Here is a 22,376-nt window from a genome sequence, read left to right as displayed (position 1 = left end):
CCACTGACAGGGTTAATTTAATTTGATGGGAGTATCTTAAAAGTATGTTGTATCATATACAATGCACTTTCCACACGTATTGAGATGATTATGTGAGTTTTATTTCTCATTCTATTAGTGTGGGATGTCACCTTTATTGATGTCAATATTTTGAAGTATCCTTAAACCCAGGGATTAATCCCTTTACTCATGTGTGTGTATTATAATTTAAATGTGTTGTTGAATTCATTTTGCTTGTGTTTTGTTGAGAATTTTGGCACATATGTTCATCAGGGATAATATTCTATATTTTGCATATAATGTCCTTTCTATCATTGTTATGTATATAAAGCTGGCATCATAAAACATGTTTGGAATCTTTCACACCCTTCAAATTCTTGGAAGATTTGGGGAAGAATTGGTGAGAAATTTTCTTCAAATGAATGACAGTAAAGACCAGTAAAGTCGTCTTGCAAATATTTTCTTGTTTGGGAAGTTAGGATTATTGATTTACTCCTATACACTTTTGCTCTATTTAACATTCTTATTTCTTCTTGATTCAGTATTGGAAGACATATGTTACTGGGAATTTGTCTTTTGTTGTAAGTCATTCAAATCGTTGTCTAGTGGTAATTTCTTATGATGCTTTGCATCTCTACAACATCAGTGGTAATATATTCTCTTTAATTTCTAAGTTTAATTGAGTCTTTAATTTCTTTATCAGCCTAAACTTTTGTCCACTTTATGTTTAAAAGAAAAAGACTAAGGTATTTTTTTTTTATATTTTCAATTGTTTCTCTTATTTTCCTTACTATCATTCATTCAATTATCTTCTTTTTTCTTTCAGTTTTCCCCTAGAATTTGAGGTGAAAAGTTAAGTAGTGTGAATCTTTGTATTTCATTTATTACTAAATTTTTTTATTTAGATATTATTTATTTATTTATTTATTTACTTATTAATTTATATATTATTTATTTATTTACATATTTATTCATTTATTTATCATTGAAGTACAGCCATTTACAATGTGTAAATCTGTGGTGTAGATCACAGTGTTCCCGTACATGTATACATTTGTGTAACTATGAAAGTTTACTTCACGATATTTAACTTACTGCCCTGTGTCATATGAAAGAAATTTTGAAAAAATCTATTTTTATATATAGTGGATAACTTTTTATAAATGAAAGCTCCCATATATATCCTCTCAAAGTCCCTTTCCGCATTTATCATAAAATCTTTTATTAGGTCTGTGAGTGTGCTTAAATTTTGTACATGAAATCATTGTGTTCTCATCGAAATTTTTTTTAATATTACACATATGTTATGTCATGTATTATTTTTCTTTCTCCTTCTGGTTTACTTCAATTAGAACGTCACTTTATGGGGACATCCATTTTGCTGCAAATGTCATTGTTTTATCATTTTCTATTGCAGAATATTACTCCATTGTGTAAATATGGCATAATTTCTGAATACTGTCATCAGTTGTTGGACCATTAGGTTGCTTCCATGTCATGGCTGTTATATATAGCACTGCTAAGAACATCAGGGTGCAGGTGTCTTTTTGAATTACTGTTCCCTTTGATATATACCCAGAAGTGGGATTGCTGGAATGTATATTGTCAATTTTTATTCTTTTGAGGAATCCCCATCCTGTATTCCACAATGACTGCACCAAACTACATTCCTTCTATCAGTGTATGACGGTTCACATTCTCCACAGCTTCCCCAGTTTTTATTGTTTGTGGATTTTTGAATGATGGCCATTGTGACTATTGTGAGGTGATACTTCATCATAGTTTTAAATTGCCTTTCTATAATAATGATAGTGAGAATTTTTTTTTCATATATCTGTGTGGCATTTGTATGTCTCTATTTGAGAATTGCTTGTTTAGGGCTTCTGCCGATTTTCAGATTGGGTTTCTTGTTTTTTATTATTATTATTAGGTTGTATAAAGTCTTTATATTTTGGAAATTAAGACTTTGTCAGGTGCATCAATTCTAAATGTTTTCTTTAGTCCTGTAGGTTGTCAGTTTGCTTTGTTTATGATCTCCTTTGCTGTCCAAAAACTTATGTTTAATTAGGTTCCATTTATTAATTTTGCACTTACATCCATTACCTGGGTATGCTGTTCTAGGAGATCATTGCTGAGATTTACCTCAGAGTGTTTTGCCTTTGTTTTCTTCTAGGAGATTTACTGTGTCTTCCCGTACATTGAAGTCTTCAAGCCATTTTGTGTTTATTCTTGTGTATGCAATGAAGGAGTGTTCTAACTCCATTGCTCTGTATGCTGCTATCCAGTTTTCCCAACAGCATTTGGTGAAGAGATGGTCTTTTCTCTGTAATATTCTTGGCTACTCTGTCAATGATTCATTCAACATACATCTGTAGATTTATTCCTAGGCCCTGTATTCTGTTCCATTTTTCCATATGCCTCTTTCTGTACCAATATCTTGTCATTTTGATTATTGTATCTCTGCAAAAGTGTATAGAGACCTGGTGGTTTATTCCTCCAGCCTCTTACTTTATTTTGAATATTGCTTTGGAAATTATGGATTTTTTAGTACTCTGTGTAAGTCTTAGGATCATTTGGTTCAGTCCTAAAAAGAAATGTTTTCATAATTCGATAGGAAATCACAATAAGTCTGTTGATTGCCTTGGGCAGTATGGCCATTTTAACAATTTTGTTTCTTCCGTTACATGTCCATTGGGTATCTTTTCAATTCTTCAAATTTTTTTTATTTCTTCAATCAATGTTTTCTAGTTGTCCCTGTATAAGATATTCACCTCCTTGGTTAGATTTATTCTTAAGCATTTAGTAGTTTTGGGTGCAGTTATAAAAGCGGTTGTTTCTATATTTGTTTTCCTATTGATTGAATGGTAGTGTAAAGAAATGCTATTAGTTTCTGTACATTACTCTGGGTACCTTGCCCAGTTCCTTTTTTAGCCTAAGTACTTATTAGTGAAGCTTTTACAGTTTTCTCTATATAGTGTCATGTCTGCGTATCGTGGCAAATTTACCTCTTCTTTTCCAGTCTGAATCATTTTATTTCTTTTTCTTGCCTGATCTTTGTGGCTAGGACTTCTGAGACTATATTGAATTGAAATTGTGAGAATGGGCAACCTTGTCTTGTCTCAGGATTTTTGGGAAGGGTTTCAGTTTTTCACCATTGAGATTTTTGCTGGCTATATGTTGGTCATAAATAGCTTTCATAATGTTGAGATATGTCCCTCTATGCCCACTGTGATAAGAACTTTTATTGCAAATAGGTGTTAAATATTATGAAATGCTTTTTCTGTATCTACTGAGATGATCATGTGGTTTTTTGTCCTGCTTTGTTGATATGGTGTATCACAATTGATTGATTGATTTGCATATGTTCAACCATCCTTGTGTTCCTGGTATGAACCTAACTTGACCATGGTGTGTAATCTCTTTTTACATGCTGTTGGATTCTGTTTGTTAATAATTTCATAAAGAATTTTATATCTATGTTTATCAATGATATTGGCCTATTGTTGTCTTTGGTGTAGTGTCTTTTTCTGGTTTTGGTATCAGTTTGATGTTTGCCCTATGGTGTGAGATTGGGAGTACTCTCTCCACATCAAGCTTTTGGAAAAGTTTGAGGAGGTGTGGCATGGATTTTTCTTTGAATGATTAGTCAAATTCCCCAGTGAAGCTATTAGGGTCTGAATTTTGTTTGCAGCGATTTTTTATTTTATTGATAATTGTATTCCATTTCTGGTGATCTCTCTGTTCAAATGGTCAATATTTTCTTAATGCAAAAATGGTTGGCTGAATGTTTCCAGAAACTTCTGAATTTCTTCCTTTTTTTCCAGTTTGTTTCCATATAGTTGCTCATGTTATTCCCTTATGATATTTTGCAAATTTGTTGTACTCTTTGTATTTTCTCCATTGTCATTTCTTATGTTGTTTGTGTACTCTCTCTATTCTTGTTGATGAGTCTGTCCAGAGTTTTGTCAATTTTGTTTACTATTTCAAAAAATAGTTTGATTTTTTCTATTTTTTAAACTCTAATTCAATTCTTCCTTCCATGACCTTAAATATTTCCCTCTTTCTGCTGACTTTTTGTTTTGTTTGCTCTTCTTTCATGATTAGTGTTTATAGAACGTTAGATTATTTATTTGAAATTGCTCTTCTTTGAGGAGGGCCTTGTCACTATGAACTTCCCTCTAAAGCCTGCTTTATCTGTATTACATAAACTTTGCATAGGGTTTTGTCATATATCTCGATATATTTTTTATTTATTATTTTACTTCTTCACCTCCCCTACTTGTTTTAGTACCATGTTGTTTAATCTACATGCCGTAATTTTTTCTCCCTGTTTTTCTGTGATTTATTTCTACTTTCATGGTATTATACTCAGAAAAGTTGCTTGAAAAAATTTTTATCTTCTTAAGTTTGTTGAGGCCTCTTCTGTACCTGAGTACATAATCTTTCCTCGAAAATGTTCCATGTGCACTTGAAAAGAATGTATATTCTGCTTTGGGGAGAAGTAGTGTTTTGAAAATATCAACCAACTCCAATTATTTCATCGTATATTTTAGTATCTTTGTTCTATTATTTATATTCTGTCTGAAAGCTTGTCTAGTCATGGTAATGGGGAGTTAGAGTCTCCTACTGTGATTGTGTTCCCTCCGATTTCTCCTTTTTTATCTATTAGTATTTGCTTTACGTATTTAGGTGCTCATATATTGAGTGCATATATCTTAATGAGTATAATGCCCTCATTTTGTATTGCTCCTTTAATTATTATATCATGTCCTTGTTTATCTTTCTCTATGGCCTTTCATGTAAAGTCTATTTTGTGTGAAGTCAGTACTCATAGTCCTGCATTCTTGTCATGTCCATTTGCATGGAATATATTTTTCCATCTTCTGACTTTCAATTGATGTGTTTTCCTCTTACTAAAGTGGGTCCCTTGTATGCTTCATAATGTAGGGTCTTGTTATAATATCCCATCTGACAATAAATATCTTTTGATTGAAGCACTTAGTCTATTAACAGTTTTGATAATTATTGATAGATTGCTGTTTATTTCCATATTGAACTTCATTTCCCAGTTGATTTTGTATTTCCTTTTTGTTCATTTCTTTTTCTTTTTGTGGCTATATAACTTTTCTTTATTATCTTGGTTTCTTTTTGGCTTTATTAATTCATTGTAAGCTTTTGACTTCTGGTTACCGTCTTTTGTATGTGTATTGACCCGTTAATATATCTGTTTATTTTGACTGATAGGAATACAAACTCTAACCCCTCCTACAGAGAAGAGAAACAAGAAGAAAATACTCTGTATTGTCCTGTTTCGCTCTCTGACCCTTAAAAATTATGATGTCCTGTTTTACAACATCATGTATATTCTATTTTATGTCATGGCAGCTATTGTCTTTCTAATTATTTCTTTCTACTTTCTATAGATTTCTGTTTTTTTTCTTTAGACTAGATCTTTCATTATTTCATTTCTGTTGCTAAATTCTTTAAGTATTCACTTTTATGGAAGTTATTTATCTCTCCTTCTATTCTAAAAAATAGACTTGCTTGATAAATTATCTTAGATTACAGCTTTCTTTCATTCAAGACTTTGAATATATCTTGCCACTGCCTTCTGCCTGTTATATTTGTGTAGGGAACCAGTTTACAAATGTAATATATATAATTATTTACATATGTAAAGAATACCTAAAATCAAGGTAACAAATAAGATGAAAACCTATACATTAAAAAATAGAAGACATTGATGAATGTAATTAAATCTGTTCCCAAGAAATGAAAAGATCTCTTATGTTAATGATGTGAAACTATGTGGTTGAAACAAACATACTACACAAGGCAATCTACATTTAGTGTGATTCATGTCAAAATACCCATGAGATTTTTCCATTAAATAGAACAAATACTTTCAAAATTTATATGTAACCATAAAGATCATGACTTGCCAAAATAATCTTGAAAAGTAGTATTAAATCTAATAGTGTAAAATAATCTGATGTTAAAGAGTCCTTTAAAGATTTAGTAATTTAAAAAACATGATATTGGATCAAAAACAGACACCAATCAATAGAAGAGAATAGCGCAACCAGATATAATCCCTCACACCTATGATCAATTTACCCATGAAAAAGGAAGCAAGAGTATAAAATGAAGCAAAGACATTCTCCTCAATAAGTAGTGCTGGGGAGATTGAATATGCGAAAGATAGATTATAGTATTTCCTCACATTGTATACAATCTATGAGCACAGAATATCTTTCTATTTATTTGGTTTACTTATATTTCTTGCACCTTTAATTTATAGATCTATGTTTAGATCTTTAATTTCACTTATCTATTTTATTCCTATTTTATTCTTTTTGGTATAAGTTTACACACAATAGTTTTCCTAATTACTCTTTCTGATAATTTGTTGTTAGTATATAAAAATGCAACAGATATTTGTATATTGATTTTGTATTCTGCAAGTTTATTAAGTTTGTTGACAATTTCTAACAGTCACTGGAGGAGTCTATGGAGTTTTCCATCTATGTGTAATTACGTCCTCTGTAAAAATAGTACTGCTTGTTTACAAGTTGGATGTCTTTTTTAATGTTTCTTGACTAGTTTTTCTGGCTAGAACTTCTTGTAGTGTAATTTAGGACTTGTGAGGATGAGCTACTTTTTCGTATTACTGTACCAGAGGAAAACTTTCCTGTATGTTAATATTGAACTTGATGAAAGTCATGGGTTTTTCATATATGGCTATTTTTATCTTTAGTTATATTCTATCTAGAGAGAATTTGTTAAGAATTTTTTGTATACAAAAGTTAAGATCAGTTCTGTCAATAATTTTCCTACATTTTTTTGAGATTGTTACCTTTGAATTCTCTGTTTTTTAAGGGATGGTATCACATTTATTGATTTGTGTATGTTAAATAATATTTATGAATCAGGGCTAAATCATACTTAAGTATAGTTTATAATTCTTATAATTGCAATGAATTCAGGTTGATAATATTTATTTAGAATGGAATATACACATACTGAAGGAAAAATTTACATTGTAGCTTGAGTGTACATTTATTTATTTTAAAATTTTATCAATCATTTTGAATTTGGCTTATGTTTAATGGAATTTATTTCTAAATAAATAATATAAGGTTTGGTAGAACTGGACTTACTACAGTTTACTGATACAGAGCATAGCTATTATTTGCAATTAGTGAACAAACACTTGCCTTAAAATGCCATATTATACTAACAGTGCCAACTGTTTCAGGACTGGAAAACATATGGCTTCCTAAAATGCATTACCTTGTCTTTTCCACACTAACCCACATATAATGTTACTTTTTTGTTTTTTGATTGTTTGTTTGTTTGCCCCTTAATGGAGTCACTGCTTATAGAACCCAGGACCTTATGCATAACTTTATTTATCAACATCATTTTGGAACACTTAACAGAAGCCACAAGAGTATGGATTAAAAATGACAAGAAAAATTATTCCTTCTAGGGACTTAAAAACCTCTGAGTGAAAGAATGGCAAAAATAAACATTTGTAAGTGTACAATCAGATTTTTCTCTTGTGTATTTGTAAAGTAGAATATTAAATTACATATCTTTTACTTATAGCACTGAAATAAAATTTAAACAAAATTCCTCCCTTTGGAATTTCTTAAATTTGATTGATTATTTTAATTTAATTTTAATTCATAAATATTTAACATTTATTTATAAACATAACAAATAAACTGATATTTATTCTGCTGATGTTTTGAATATAGAGCTACTTATTGTAAAGTACACAGAGAAATAACTACTTCCGTTTACAAATCAAATTTTGATTCACTTTAATTACAAATGATAATGAAATTGTTATAACCATTCTGTAAAAATTTTACACAAATTTCACTTTAAATTCCAATATTTTAAAATTATTTTATTTACTTTGTGCATATTTATACTCTGTTCACCAATGTTGTATAAATTTGGGTACAAAAGGAATGAGATTGTTTTTATCTCATACACCCCAAAGTTAAATTGTTTAAAAAGATATTCTCGGGAAAATATTTGCACATCACAGTATAAAAATAAATATCCTATATATTTCATTTTAACTGGATTAATGAGAAGGAAACACTGGCTGATTGTTACACTTGGGTTGCTAAGAGACCAGTCTTTTTGTGATGTCACAGCCACTCAGGTTGAGAACCATGTTGATGGCCTATCAGTTTAACTGTGCAGGCCTGCTTAAGCAGCATATGAAGCTGCACTGCTCAAAATCATGCAGATTAGAAAAGTAGCTGTAGGAAATGTTATTTGAGATGGCACATATTTCTTCAGAAATTCAAGATGTGCCTCCTAAAGATGGACCAGCTGATTCAGGAAACCCCGGTAGATCTCTATCGTGTGATCAAACATTCTCTGGGGACTTGGACTTGAGGTGTATGATTGAAGAAAATGCTTTTCAGAATTTGTCTGAAAAATCCTTGATAAAAAGACCATGTTACACACATTGTGTCTTGGAACCAGATGAAGATAATGATTTTCGTTCTCTGACATTTCCAAGAAAACTCTGGAAAATGGCTGGGAGTGACCAATTTAAATCCATCTGGTGGGATGATAATGGAACTTCCATAGTGATTGATGAAGATGTCTTTAAAAAGGAAGTTTTGGAAAGAAAGTCCCCTTTCAGAATATTTGAAACTGGAAGTATGAAAAGTTTAGTTAGACAGCTTAACCTTTATGGGTTTAGTAAAGTGCGGCAGAAATTTCAAAGATCTGCTTGTCTAGTTGACTTTCTGGCAGAAGAAAAAGAAGCCTCTGTTTTAAGCAAGGTATACACAAATTTTAGTTATGACTTGGTAACTTATGTATAAAATTTTATTTTGTAAGTCAATCTATGGTAATATAAATGTAAAGCTAGATTTTGAAAATAGTATAAAACTACAAATGCTAAAATTCTTTATTTTTTCTAAAAATGAGGACAGTGACTTAACTCTTCAAGACTATGAGAAAGTTTGCTAGCAGCTATGAATCTTATCAGAAATCTAAGTGAAGGTATGAAAGCTGCTTTTCAAAAGTGGCATTCACTGTTACTGCAAACACTAAATTCTTTAATTTGATGACTATACTATTTACATGTGTATTTTCCAAATAAGGAACTTCAAAATATCGTCAGCAATGTTCATATTTTGATGATATTATCTTTGCATACTAAACATGAAATCTGAGGTTTTAAAGTTAAGGCTTATTGTAGTTATGTATTTTGGTTTAAATTATTACTAAAACCTTTCTCCTTTGGTTGTAGCTGCAGTTCTAACATAATCCAAATTTTAAACGAGGCTGTCCTCAGCTTTTAGTGAGAATAAAATGAAGAGTTGGGATTAAAAATGCCTCTCTGGTGTCTTTATTGGCTCGAGATTTCAACAAGAAGCACTTTAAAGGAGGAAGTAATGTTGGTAAAAATAATTCTGATTTTGTGGCTGACACTAGTGGAGAAAGTGCATTTTTACCTTCTGCAGATTTAAACATGCCTCTAATAAGAAAGCCCTCTATTGGCCACATAATTTGTGATAAAACTACGCCGCTCAGAGGTGATTTTTCTCCTCCATCATCAACGTCAGTTAGACCACAAGAAAATATTGCAGTGGAACAACTAGCTATTTTAAATCAGTTGACCACTGTCCACGGGCACTCTCAAAGCAGCTACACTGAAGCAAATGGCCGTGTTGTGAACTTCATTACAACTACAACTTCTACTTCTCAATACAGCATTTTGTCCCCCTTACAGAGCAGTTATTTTGGACTGATGGTGGAGCCTTCTTATTTTCCAAATAGATATCACAACATATCTGCCAATGAAGGTCGTTTTTGTAAACTTCAACCTGTGAGCAACCCACGGTTTCCAGTGCCAGTGATAGCTGATACATCAGCTACTTCTATTTCAAGGCCAACTCATCAGACATCTTCAGTTTATGAACGTCATCCTAATTACAACTGAACTACCAGAGGACTACCAGGTTATGCATGATAACAAAGATTAAAATTGATGTTTGCAAATTTTGACAAATATGTGCAATTTTCTTATTTGAACAATAAACATAGAATTGTACTTTATTATCCTTATTTTTTTAAATAGAGATAAGAGTTAAAAGTGATACTAAGTTACCATTTAAAGAAAAAAAGAGATATTTGTTTGATATGATCATTTGATGGAACAACATGAGTGTAAATTTAAATAATTTCTGTGAGGAAGAAGAGAAAATGGAAGAATTTGGAAAAAGACTAAAACATGGAGAGAGGGAAAATTACTTAGTGGTTTCTGGTTTATCCTGAAAAGTATTAAATGTGTTAAGTTAGGTTATGTTGGAACAGGATGAAAATGCAGGAACCGGCCCAGGGATCATGGTCTTTATTATGTCATCTCTGGTATAATAAAAGTCACATGATATAGTCTCAGATGGTACATTCAGCATGTGGTAAAATTTAACAAGGAATTTTATCTATGGTCTTCCTTGTGCTGTTTTCTAAGCATTCCAAATGTTGCTTTATTTTTCTCCACTCAAGAGTCTGCACTATATTTTTAGAGTGAATATTTTAAGTTACTTTTATGTTCCAGCCAAACACAAGCTTACATCTTCAGGGTTGCACTTAATACTTTTCCAAATCTAAGCCCACAAACTCATCTTGGTTTAGTCATTTCATTATCGATTTGGCATCTGACTAATTTAGCATATCTTTATGTTTCACTGTTTCTGGAGATACATCCAGGCAAATGCTTATCAACCATATTAAATCCAAACTCACAACTATTGCTCCAGCTTATCCTTAGACTTAGAATGTCCTCCTTTTACCTATTTAGATTTCCCCAGTCTCAGTACAGAAATCACCTCCTCTAGATATTTTCGGTCTATCCCCCTTTCCTTGTCTAACTTGGATACCAGCACAGTAAGCACAGCTCATGCCACAGGAGGCATTTTAGTATTTAGTGAATGAAAAATACATGTTAACTAAGCAAAATCTACTTTCCTGAAACAACAAAACTTTTATGGTTTACAAACAGTTTCATTATGGTCTTTATTCTTCACCACAAACTAGCTCTTTTCGTAGCCCAAGGCTAGTCACTCAAGACTGTAATTGGAGATAGGTACAGGAGACAAAGTATTATTTTCTTCTTAATTCATGCCTTCAGAGACCTAAAGCATTCCATTCTCATTTGCTGGATTTTTTCCTATCTCTTCATCACCCACCCACCCCAAAATAGCTGATTCTCTTCCCCATACCAATAACTATACTTATTTCTAATTAATTGACTTCTTAGAATCAGAGCTTTATCCACAATTGACAATGCCATTGCAAACATTTAGTGTAGGTTTATTCACCCCACATAACTTGTGCCCTTGCTAACCTTCACACAGGAAGTATCTGCGAGGTACTAGCCCCTTGGTTGGGGTGGTCGTATTCAGTAACTGAATTGCAATCTGAACTGTGTGGACAAAAAAGAGGTGAGGGTGGTAGAATTAAATATTTGTCTAACTGCAAGAATACCAAATTTCTGCAGATATTAGGAAATATATAATATTAATGGAAGACTTTGACTCCCATTAATTTAAAATAAATGGTGAAGCAATTTCAGAATGTGAAATGAGCTGAAATTCTGGAAAAATTGTAGGCAAGTTCAGGGAGCCTAAGGCTTCTGCTCACAATGATGCAGCCAGTGTCATCTGATAAGACTGGAAAGGCAAAATTGAGTCCAGAAAATGTGTCACCATTTGTGAAGAAAGCCTTTGATAATCTGGAGAATGGACAAACGGGCCAGGGTAAGCTCTAGCAACTTCCCACCAATATGACTTTTACCAAGAGAAGGAAAGAGACCACTTGCAACAGAAGATCTATGCCTGGACAGAAGTGATTGTTCCTATAACAGAAACATCAACCTTTCAAGTTTGTCAGCTCAAATCTGATGGTGGCTATGTTGTAGCTTACATTATCAGTCTGGGGTTCAGAAGGGCTGGTTCAGCAGCTAGTTTCCAGCTCCCTTATCAGACAGTGGGTCTTACCATAATCATCATAACAAGATTCTATAGTGATAAGTCAAAAGCTACACTTTAATTTCAAAATTAGAAATCCTAAAGAATTATATCGTTTGTTTCTCCATCTCTAGTTTTCTACCTGGGAAAACTAGAATATTGGCAAATGAACAAAAGTTGGCTGGTGCTTTGAAAACTATTCTCTGAGCTTTGTCCACTGAATTCTTCCCACTAAATACAACAAATCTGTCTTCCACTGCGTGTGTGTGTGTGAAGATGCATTTTTAAGCAGTAATGAAGTTTGTCTTAGTTGAGTCATCAGTGAATTATTATTCTGCATCTGGCAGAATCTCTGTGAATTAAGAGTTTCATTGAGCCACCAGATTTTCTTCCGATCAGGGAGAGGAATATTATATTTCTCCCAGTATGCTAATTGTTATCTTTTCATTGAATCCCGAGCTGATGCTAGGGCCAAGCCACTGAACCCTTGAATTGGACTGAGGCATATACAGTCTCCAATCCCCAGAGCCCAGCACAGGATTGTGTCTCCTTTTTAATTTAAGCTTATGTCCAAGTTTTTTTCTCTTTTAATTCTCATTGTTGACACATCATATTTTGGCTTTGAACACCCATTGACTAATTTATAGAGACTGAACTGCTGATGTATTCCCGTTCAACTACAAATAGCAATAACCTTTATTTCGTTGGACTACCTGGAATACAGTGAGCATAGTCATTATTTTGAAAGCAGTCCTCAGTCCTAATAATGCAGAAACTTTATAGTTCTTTGCCAGCACTTGAGCGAGGATAATTCCTGTGGATCTCAGGGATTATCCTCACATCCCTTAATGCAACCATGGGAAAACACCATATTGTTTTCCAAAATCAAGTCATTGTCATTATTGCATTCCAATTGCAAAACAGTTAAGAACTGTAGGAGTTCTGAGGTTTTACCATGCTGAGATTTTTTGCAACCTAGCATGTTCCTTACTTACTGATGCTGTTGGGGAGATGAGACCTTTCGTCTGAGACAGTGAATATTAACACTCAAAGAAAAGCAGCCATGGTTACATTTTTTATCCATTCCCTAATCTCAGATGAATTCACAGAGTGAAATTTTGATGCCTACAAAATCAGTGGTCTGTTATCATGAAGAAAGTTTAAGGCATGGTAAAACACTAGTTATATTAGTATCTTTATGTATAATTTATTAGAATCACTTATATATTTGCATCTTTATCTAGGATAACTCTATCATGACTCACGATTACTTGCTTCAAAAACACTAATGAGAAATGACATGGGAAACAATGATCATTGTCTTTCCATTTTTCCTTCTGCTTTTATTGAGAAATAATTGACATAAGACATTGTGTAAGTTTAGGTGCAAAGGGTAGATATTTGAGTCACATGTATCATGAAGTAAATATAGCAATTTTACGGAGAATTCATTATCTCATTTAGATATAATATTAAAGAAATACAATTTGTTTTTAGTTGTGTTGAGAAATCTTAGCGTCTACCCTCTTAACAACATTCATATATAACAAAAAGCAGTATTAATTGTATTTATCATGTTAAAATGTAGCATCCCTAGAACACGTTTTTTAACGCCTGGAAGTTTGTATCTTTCGAGTGTATTAATCTAATTCTTCTTTCCCAACCCCTGCCTCCGTTAACTACAAATCTGTTTTTTTCTATAAGTATATTTGTTTGTTTTTGAAGTGTACGTTAATGTATAACACTGTGTTAGTTTCTCTTACATTACATAATGTTTGCAAATTTTAATACATTTCAAACTGATAACAAGAATAAATTTATTTATGATATGTTGCTATTTAAAGATATTTCATAGTTATTGACTATTCCCCATACAGTACATTTCTTGTTCCTGACTCATTTAAATTGCAACTGGAAAATATTCTCTCTTAATTTTTCTGAACTATTTCTTTTTCTTCACTACATTTCCCTCCTTCTTGTAAACAACCTGTATCTTTCTATATCTATTACTCCTTTTCTGTTTTGTTATGTTAATTTGTTTTAAAATCAAAATATGAGAAAAATAATTTAGCATTTGTCATTATCTGTGTGACTAATTTCACTTAGCATATTACCCTCTTGGTCTACCCATTTTTTGCAAATGACAAGAACTTATACATTTTAGAGCTGAGTAATAACCCATTGAAATTTTATGTGTGTGTGTGCATACATATATATATATATATATAGTGTGCATAATATATATATAGTGTGTATGCATATATATATTCAAATATAGATAAATCTTCAGTTAATAGATGGTTAGATATATATACTATAAACAGACATTTTCTTTGTCCATCATATATTGATGAGCAATTAATTTGCTTCTATATCCTGGCTATTGTAAATAATGCCGCAGTGAGTATATGGTTGAATTTATCTTTTCTGCTTAGTGTTTTTATTTTATTGGAATAAGTATCCAGATATAGAAATGTTGGATCATATTTCATTTTTAATTTTATATAAAACTCCATACTGTTTTCCACAGTGGCAGCACAAATTTACATTCATTCAATCAGCGCATCAGGGTTCTTTTCCTTACATCCTCACCAACATTTATATTTGTAATAGTTTTGATCATATTCATTCTGACAGGACTGACATAAAATCTAATTGTGTTTTGGACTTGCATTTTTCTGATGATTAGTGATGTTGACCAATTTCATGTGCATGTTGATTACCTTTCCACCACTGTATATTAATTTATTTGTAATGGGCTAAAGGAGCATAACTGTCTGATTTCATTTTTAGGCATTATGTTGTGTTCCATTATTCTGTTTGTTCTGTGCCACTACCATATTCATTACTGTAGCTTTGTATTAGAGTTTAAAATCAGGCACAGTGATACTTTCTATTTGTTTTTGTCAAACTTGTTTGTGTTTTTAGTTTGTTTGTTTTCTTTTCTTTTCTTTTCTTTTTTAGTGATTTCAACTCTTTTGTGTTTACATGAAAATTTAAGAATTATTTTTTGTAAGTGTCTGAAAATGCACTTTGTATTTTGATAGGCACTGAATTTAATTTGTGTATTTTCTTGGCTAGTACTGTCATTTAAACAATATTTTTTCCTAATATATGAACACAGTATATCCATTCATCTGTTTGCATTATCTTCAATTTCTGTTACAAATATTTATAGTTTTCTTATTACAGGATATTTAACTCCTTGGATGGATACATTTCTTGATTTTTTTTAATGCAACTGTAAGTGAGACAGTTACCTCACTTCCTCTATCTGTTAGTTTGTTGTTAGTGTGTAGAAATGCAAGATTTCTGTATGTTAATTTTACATTCTGAAATTTTACCAGACACATTCATAAGCCCTAGTAGTCTTATGGCGTCTTCTTTATGATTTCTGTTTAATGTATTTCATCTGCAAACAGATAATTTTACTCCTTTTTTTGAAATAGCTATATTTTATTTACTTGTATTATGGATAGCTATGGCTAGAATTTCCAATACTATATTGAATAACAGTGGTAAGAGTGAGCATTATTTTTCTTCTTCCTTCTCTTACAGGAGATGCTTTCAGCTTTTAATCAGTGAGTGTCATGTTAGCTGAGTTCTTGTCATATATGACTTAACTGTGTTGAGGTATGTTTCCTCATGCCCAATTTGAGGAGAAATTTAATCATAAATAGATAATGAATTTGTCAAAACATTTTATGACACTTTTGAGGTGACCATATAATTTTTATTTTTCAGTTTGTTAGTTTGGTGTATCATATTGATTAATTTCTGGGTATTGAATCAATTTTGCATCCCTTGCATAAAAGGGACTTAATCATACTGTATAATCCTTTTAATATTTTGTTTTCTTTGCTAACAATTTATTGATGATTTTTGCATCTATGCTTATCAGTAGTATTTAACCTGTAATTTTATGAGATATTTGTTCCTGTTTTAGTAGTAGTGTGATATAGAAATGTGGGGTAGGAAGCCTTCCTTCCTCTGCAAATTATTGGAATTCTCTGAGAAGAATAGGTGATAGCTCTTCTCTAAATGTTTGGCAGAATTCACCTGTGAGGCTGTCTAGGCCTGGAATTTTGTATCTTGGGAGATTTTGTTTAATTAATTATTCAATTCCATTAGTGATAATCTGTTAACATTTTCTATTACTCATTCCATCCTGGAGATTAGGTCTTTCTAAGTAATTGTCCACTTCTTCTAGGGACATTTTTAATGGCATATAATTTGTTGTATAATTTTATGATGATTTGTGTTATTTTTTATAAGCTGTAACTTCTCATTTATTTTGGAGCTTTTTTAACTGTACTCACTTTTTTGCTCATGAGTCTCGTTAAAGTTTATCAGTTATATTTATCTTTCAAAAGCCATTATGTAGTTTGACTAGATGTTTCTATTATTAATCTTTATTTTATTTATTTATGTTCTGACCTTTCAGTTGTCTTTCCACATACTATCAAGTTTGTTTATTATTTTTCTTCTTCTTTTGTATGTAAGATTATGTTATAAAAGAGAGATGTTTCTTATTTTTATAAGTGGGATTATTTTGCTATAAGTATCCCTATTAATACTGCTTTTGCTATACCCCCATGGACTTTGTTTTTCTTATCATAATTCTTTATGTATTTTTACTTTGATTTATGCATCAATCCATTGGTTGTTTAATATTCTATGATTTATCCACCACACTTTAAAATTTTTCTCAGGTTTTTCCTTTTAGAAAATTTCTATTCTCACAGAATCAATGTGTTTCTTCACAAAACAAGGAGAAATATAATAAAATTTATACAAAATTGTGAAAGACCCAAATTTTCTAAAATTATCTTCAGTAAATGAACAAAGCTGTGGGTATTATCCTCCCTGACTTAAGAATATACTTCAAAGTTAGAGTAACCAAAACATCAAAATATATCACTAAAAGATTCACATAGATTAATGGAACAAAATAAAAAGTCCTAAAATAAACCCACACTCATATGGTCAGTTAGTCTACAATGAAGGAGGCAAGAGTATACAATGGAAAAAGGCAGTCTCTTCAGCAAGTAGTTCTGTGAACACTGGACAGTACAAGCAAAGGAAGATGTAAGAGCACTTCCTTCCATATTATATAATAATACATATATTATATAATATAATAAGATAAAAATGGATTAATTTCCTACATGTAAAACCTGAAACTATACAATTTCTGACCAACAGGAGCAGAACTGCCTTTGAGATAAATCATATGAATATTTACTTTTGATCTATCTCCTTAGTGAAAAAAATAAGGAAAACAAACAATAACAGTTTTTAATATTACTGAGGAAATAATAGATGTATTATGTGATACAGGGATTCCACTTCTTGTATAAGTGTGAAGTGTAAAATCTTTTGCATAGCAAAGGAACTGTTCAGCAAGAATTATGACAACACACAGATAGAAGGAAGAGTTTCAGACAATGAAACCAACAAGATATTAATCTACATAAAATATATATAGCATATTAGACTCAATAGTTAAAAAACAAAGACCCAAACTTAAAAACAGTAGAAAGATCTTCATTTAAACTTTTCAAAAACAGACATGTGAATGATTTTCTTGCACGTAAGAAGAAACATAACTTTGCTATTCATTAGGAAATCATAAATCAAAACCAGAATGAAATATAAACTCACAGCAACAAAAATGTCTATTAAAAAAAGTCTACAAATGACAAAAATTAATAAGAATGTCGATAAAAGGGAACCCAGGTACACTGTTTGTGGAAATATAAATTGATGCATCCACTATTATAATAGTGTGGTCAGTGCTCAGAAAACTAGAAATACAAGCAGTATATGTTACAGCAATTCCAGTTATTGTTATAAATCTCAAAAAAATGAAAACATTCACATTAAAGGATATATTACCCCCAATGTTTTAAACATTAACATTTATAATACCCAAGGATAGATGCACAATTCAACTGCCCATCAGCAGATGTTTGGCTGAAGTAGATGTGTGATATAGATAAAAGAATAAATACTTAGTCATTGTCATATTAAAAAATAAACTTCTGCTATTTGAAACAATGTGACTGGACCCAGAGAGTGCTGCATACAAGAAAATAAATCATACAGAGGAAAACACTCTATGTTGTCACTTAAATGAGGAAAATAAAGATATAAGAGAAATAATCATAAAAAAAACAGGAACAGAATCACATATATATGTGTACTGTACCCAGTAGTGTTTTCCTGTGTGGACAGGGAAGAAGGATGGAGAAGGCAGAAATGTGAAAGCTACTAGTAATAAATTAGTGAAACAACAGCACTATATTTACAGTGCAGAGAAATATTTTAATAATTTAATTGATTTTAAAGAGATTATAAGTATATATTATAGTAAAATATGCATGTAGGTGGGAAAACCTTTGAAGAACAGAACCCAGGAAAATCAAAATATTTTGTAGTACTATGATTTTAGGGGAGATGATTTGTTGACTTTCTTTACAGTTTTTACAATGTCCTATGTAGAATTTAAGCTTTTAATTGAAAAAGTATATACTTTTAAAAGTGACATAAGTTTAAACTATTTTTGTCTCTCCCCTTATATCTACAGTCAGTAAAACGTTCACATCTCAACAAAAATAACTACAACACAAAACAATACTTCAGAACTCAAGTGAACAGGTGAAGTTTGCTGGATTAAAACACGCAAAGGTGGCAGAAGTGAGGGAAGAGCAGATTTGGTGTCTGCAACCAAGGCCCCCTGAATAGGATATCTGAGTCCACAAGTTCAGAGAACCCAGTAGAAACAGGGTCTCAGTGGTTCACACAGCTTCAGCCCCCACTGCACTAATACTCATGGTCACATGTAACTAGGAGTGAGCAACAATAGAGACAGAAATTCCATCCTTCAGACACTCAGACATTCATGACAATGTCCCTACTCCCCTTTCACAGTGGTGGAGACAAGATACCTTGCAACACTGGACATTACAAAGGCCCTTGCCTGATTCCAAATACCCACCTGTCTTTACACATTTCCCCAATGTGTACACTGAGTCTCAAGGGATATCATATCCCTTGAGATATTTTGTCGCTGTCCCAGTGACAACAGTGGCATTAATTACCAGAGAAGTCTAAGAAGTGACAGTGAAAGCACATCTGTTATCCAGACAGTAGCGACTGGAAAGTGCCATTTTGAAATATTATCAGAGGTAGCTCAGAAAAGTAAAACCAAAAATTGTGCAATATTGCAAACTACCAGAAAACAAAAGCAAGGACTCCAACTCCCAATCTGTTATTAAGTGTCATCAGAGAAATCATTTACAAGACCATGATCAATCACAGTTACATTATAGGGCACGCACACACACAGATACACAGACACATACACCCACACAGACACACATGCACATGCACCTGCGCACAGACACACACACACAATGTGAACCATGCAGCAAACAGACTTAAGTCATGGTATATTGCCATATAACTAAGAGAGAATCCAAATAGGTGTCATTCAGAAACTCAATACAAAAAACAATACTAAGAATGTAGTTTAGTGAGCTCAAGAATAAATTAAATGATGATAAGAAATACATTACCAAAGAGAATGAAACTATAAAATAGCCAAACATTGTTTGAGGGCCAGGAGAACTTAATAAATGAAGTGAAGAATGCAACAGAAAGCATTGGAAGTAGACTGTCTTTGTGGAAGAGAGATTAGCAATCTCACCAATACAAAACTAGAAATGATATGAGAGTGCAGAGATACAAGATATTAAAAAGTGAGGATATTCAAATGTAGCCATCAGACTTCCTCAGGAAGTGCACATTAGAGTGGAATCCTGGAGGGAGAAGAAAATTAGAAGGCCGCTGATGGTGTATATAAAGAAGTAATAGTTGATAACTTCCTGAACCTGTGTAAGGAACTGATATTCAAGTCCGTGAGACAACAAAACATGAATAACATTAAGACAAAGGGACCTCCTTCAAGATAAATCATGCAAAATGGCAAGTCAATGACAGAGAAAATATTGTAAAGGCAGCCAAAAAAAGTTATGAAAATCTACAAAGTATCCCCCATTTAACTATGAGAAGATTTCTGAGCAGAAAACATAGGCCAAGGGTAAATAAAATTACATTTTCAAACAACTGAAATAAGAACTAACTCACCCAATAATAATTAAACAGTTATCACTTATTTATAAAGTGAAAATAAAGAATTTACCAGACAAACATAACCTGAATGTGATAAAAAAAGAAAACCGATACACCTAATAAGAGGTGTAGATTAGAAATCTTCAAAGAAATATAAAATGGCAAATATATGCAAAACATTGTCCAAAAATCTAAGGAGATACCCCGAGAAAGTTTCAACAGTTTCTTTGGGTGTGCTTTTAAATGCTACTATACTATTTGGTTTAAAGGGGGAAAAATAGGAAATCAGGGACAATAAATATAGATACCTCAAACTGGTAAAGTGTTTACAACAGTAAAAGAAATAATTTGAGTCAGTAACCATCAAAGGTAAAAATAAAAATAAAACAATATTAAAGGAAGCTGCTATCAGCGGAAAAAGGACTAAATTATACCTGAGATGTTTTCTTTTTATTTGAAGTAGAGTAGATTTACTATATTGTGTAGTTTCAGATGTACAGCATAGTTAATTATAACCACTTTGTAGATTATAATGCATTATGAATTATTACAATGATTGTAACACACAATTATTTTAAGCTATTGTGTATAATTCCATGATCTATACAGACTATCAATGTTGCTAATCTCCTTTATGCATACTATTTTCTATCTGTCAATATTCTACCATTAAAATCTCTTTCCCTTCTCTTTGGTAAACATAAACTTTTTCCCATATATTTGAGTCTCTTAAGTCTTGTCTATCTAAACTCTTTACAACTCCATCATGTCAATATCTATCTATCTATCTATCTATCTATCTATCTATCTATCTATGTAGCAATCTATCAAGTATTATCCTCCTATCTATCTATTTACCTGTTACCTATCAATAGATAGCTATAGATAGATGTACATAGATATTTGTTATAATTTAGATTCCACATATAAATTATATTATATACTTTTGTCTTTGTCTAAGTTACTTTACTAAGCACAATATTTAATAGGTCCATTCATGATGCTGAAATAGCAATGTGTTATACTTTTTCATGGCTGAGTAATATTCCATTGTATATTTATAGAAACATCATATATTCTTAAGTCCATAGTCTACTCTGGACACTTGGATTGCTTCCCTGATTTGCATATTATAAACAGTGCTGTTGTAAACATTGTTTCTTCTCAATTTAGGTTTTTTCCCCAGATTTCTTTTAGGAGAGTTATTACTGGGTCTTATGATAGTTAACTTTTTAGTTTTTAAACAAATCTGAATACTGTTTTACATACAAGTTCCAACAATTTACATTCCTACCAAGAGAATACAAGAGATTTGTTACCTCCACATCGTTTCCAACATTTTCTCTTTGTAGACTTTTTGATAATAGCCATTTGACCAGTTTTAAGTGATAACTCATTGTGGTTTTGATTTGCAATTATCTAATAATTAGCAATGTTGGGCAATTTTATCACTTGCCTGTTACTCATCTGTAAGTTTCCATTTGAAAAATATTAACTCAGGTATTCTTCTCTTGTTTTTTATTGTTTTTTTGTTTTTTACCTTACGTTGTGTAAACTAAATCCATGTTACATCTATTAACCTACATCTATTAACCCCTGGTCACTTGCATTGTTTGCAAATATGTTCTCCAATTACACAGGCAGTGTTTTTATTTCACTTATAGTGTCCTAAGCTGTGCAGAAATTTTCAAGTTTGTTTAGGTCCCACTTGCTGATTTATGCTTTTGTTTCTTTTGCCTTAGGAGACTGAAATAAGAAAATATTCCTTTGATATATATCCAATAAAGTATCACCAATATTCCCTTCTAGCTGTTTTATAGATCAGGTCTTACATTTAGGTCCTTAATATACTTGGAGTTTATTTATGTATATGATGTCAAAGAATGCTCTCATTTCACTGTTTTACATGTAGATGTCCAGCTTCCAAAACACCATCCATTGACGAGACTGTCTTTTATCCATTGTGTACTCTTGCCTCTTTTATCATAGATTCATTTCTCAGAGGTGTGTGGAATTTTTCTAGGCTCTCTATCTGCTTTTATTTATTATATCTTGGCCAATGCCATGTTGTTTTTATTACTTTAGATTTGTAGTATAGTAAGGTATCTGGGAGGGTTATACCTCCAGATTTGTTGTTTTTTCTCGAAGTCATTTTGACAATTTTTATGGTTTCATATAAACTTAGAGTTATTTATTTTCTTGTTCTGTGGAGAATACTACAGCTTCGTA

At 31.9% G+C, this 22,376-nt stretch overlaps 1 long non-coding RNA gene across 1 annotated transcript; it reads left to right on the top strand.

The window, feature by feature from the left end:
• Positions 1 to 8,576: 8,576 nt before the first annotated feature.
• LOC140693715 (uncharacterized) lies at positions 8,577 to 10,098 on the top strand. Its single transcript, XR_012069414.1, has 2 exons — positions 8,577 to 8,816; positions 9,820 to 10,098. It is a non-coding gene; the product is annotated as an uncharacterized lncRNA (long non-coding RNA).
• The last annotated feature ends 12,278 nt before the right edge of the window (positions 10,099 to 22,376 follow it).

The sequence above is a fragment of the Vicugna pacos genome, unplaced genomic scaffold, assembly GCF_048564905.1.
Source record: "Vicugna pacos unplaced genomic scaffold, VicPac4 scaffold_20, whole genome shotgun sequence".
Classification (NCBI taxonomy): Eukaryota; Metazoa; Chordata; class Mammalia; order Artiodactyla; family Camelidae; genus Vicugna; species Vicugna pacos.
Note: the sequence above shows the minus strand (reverse complement) of the source record. Positions and strands in the feature narration are given on the sequence as shown.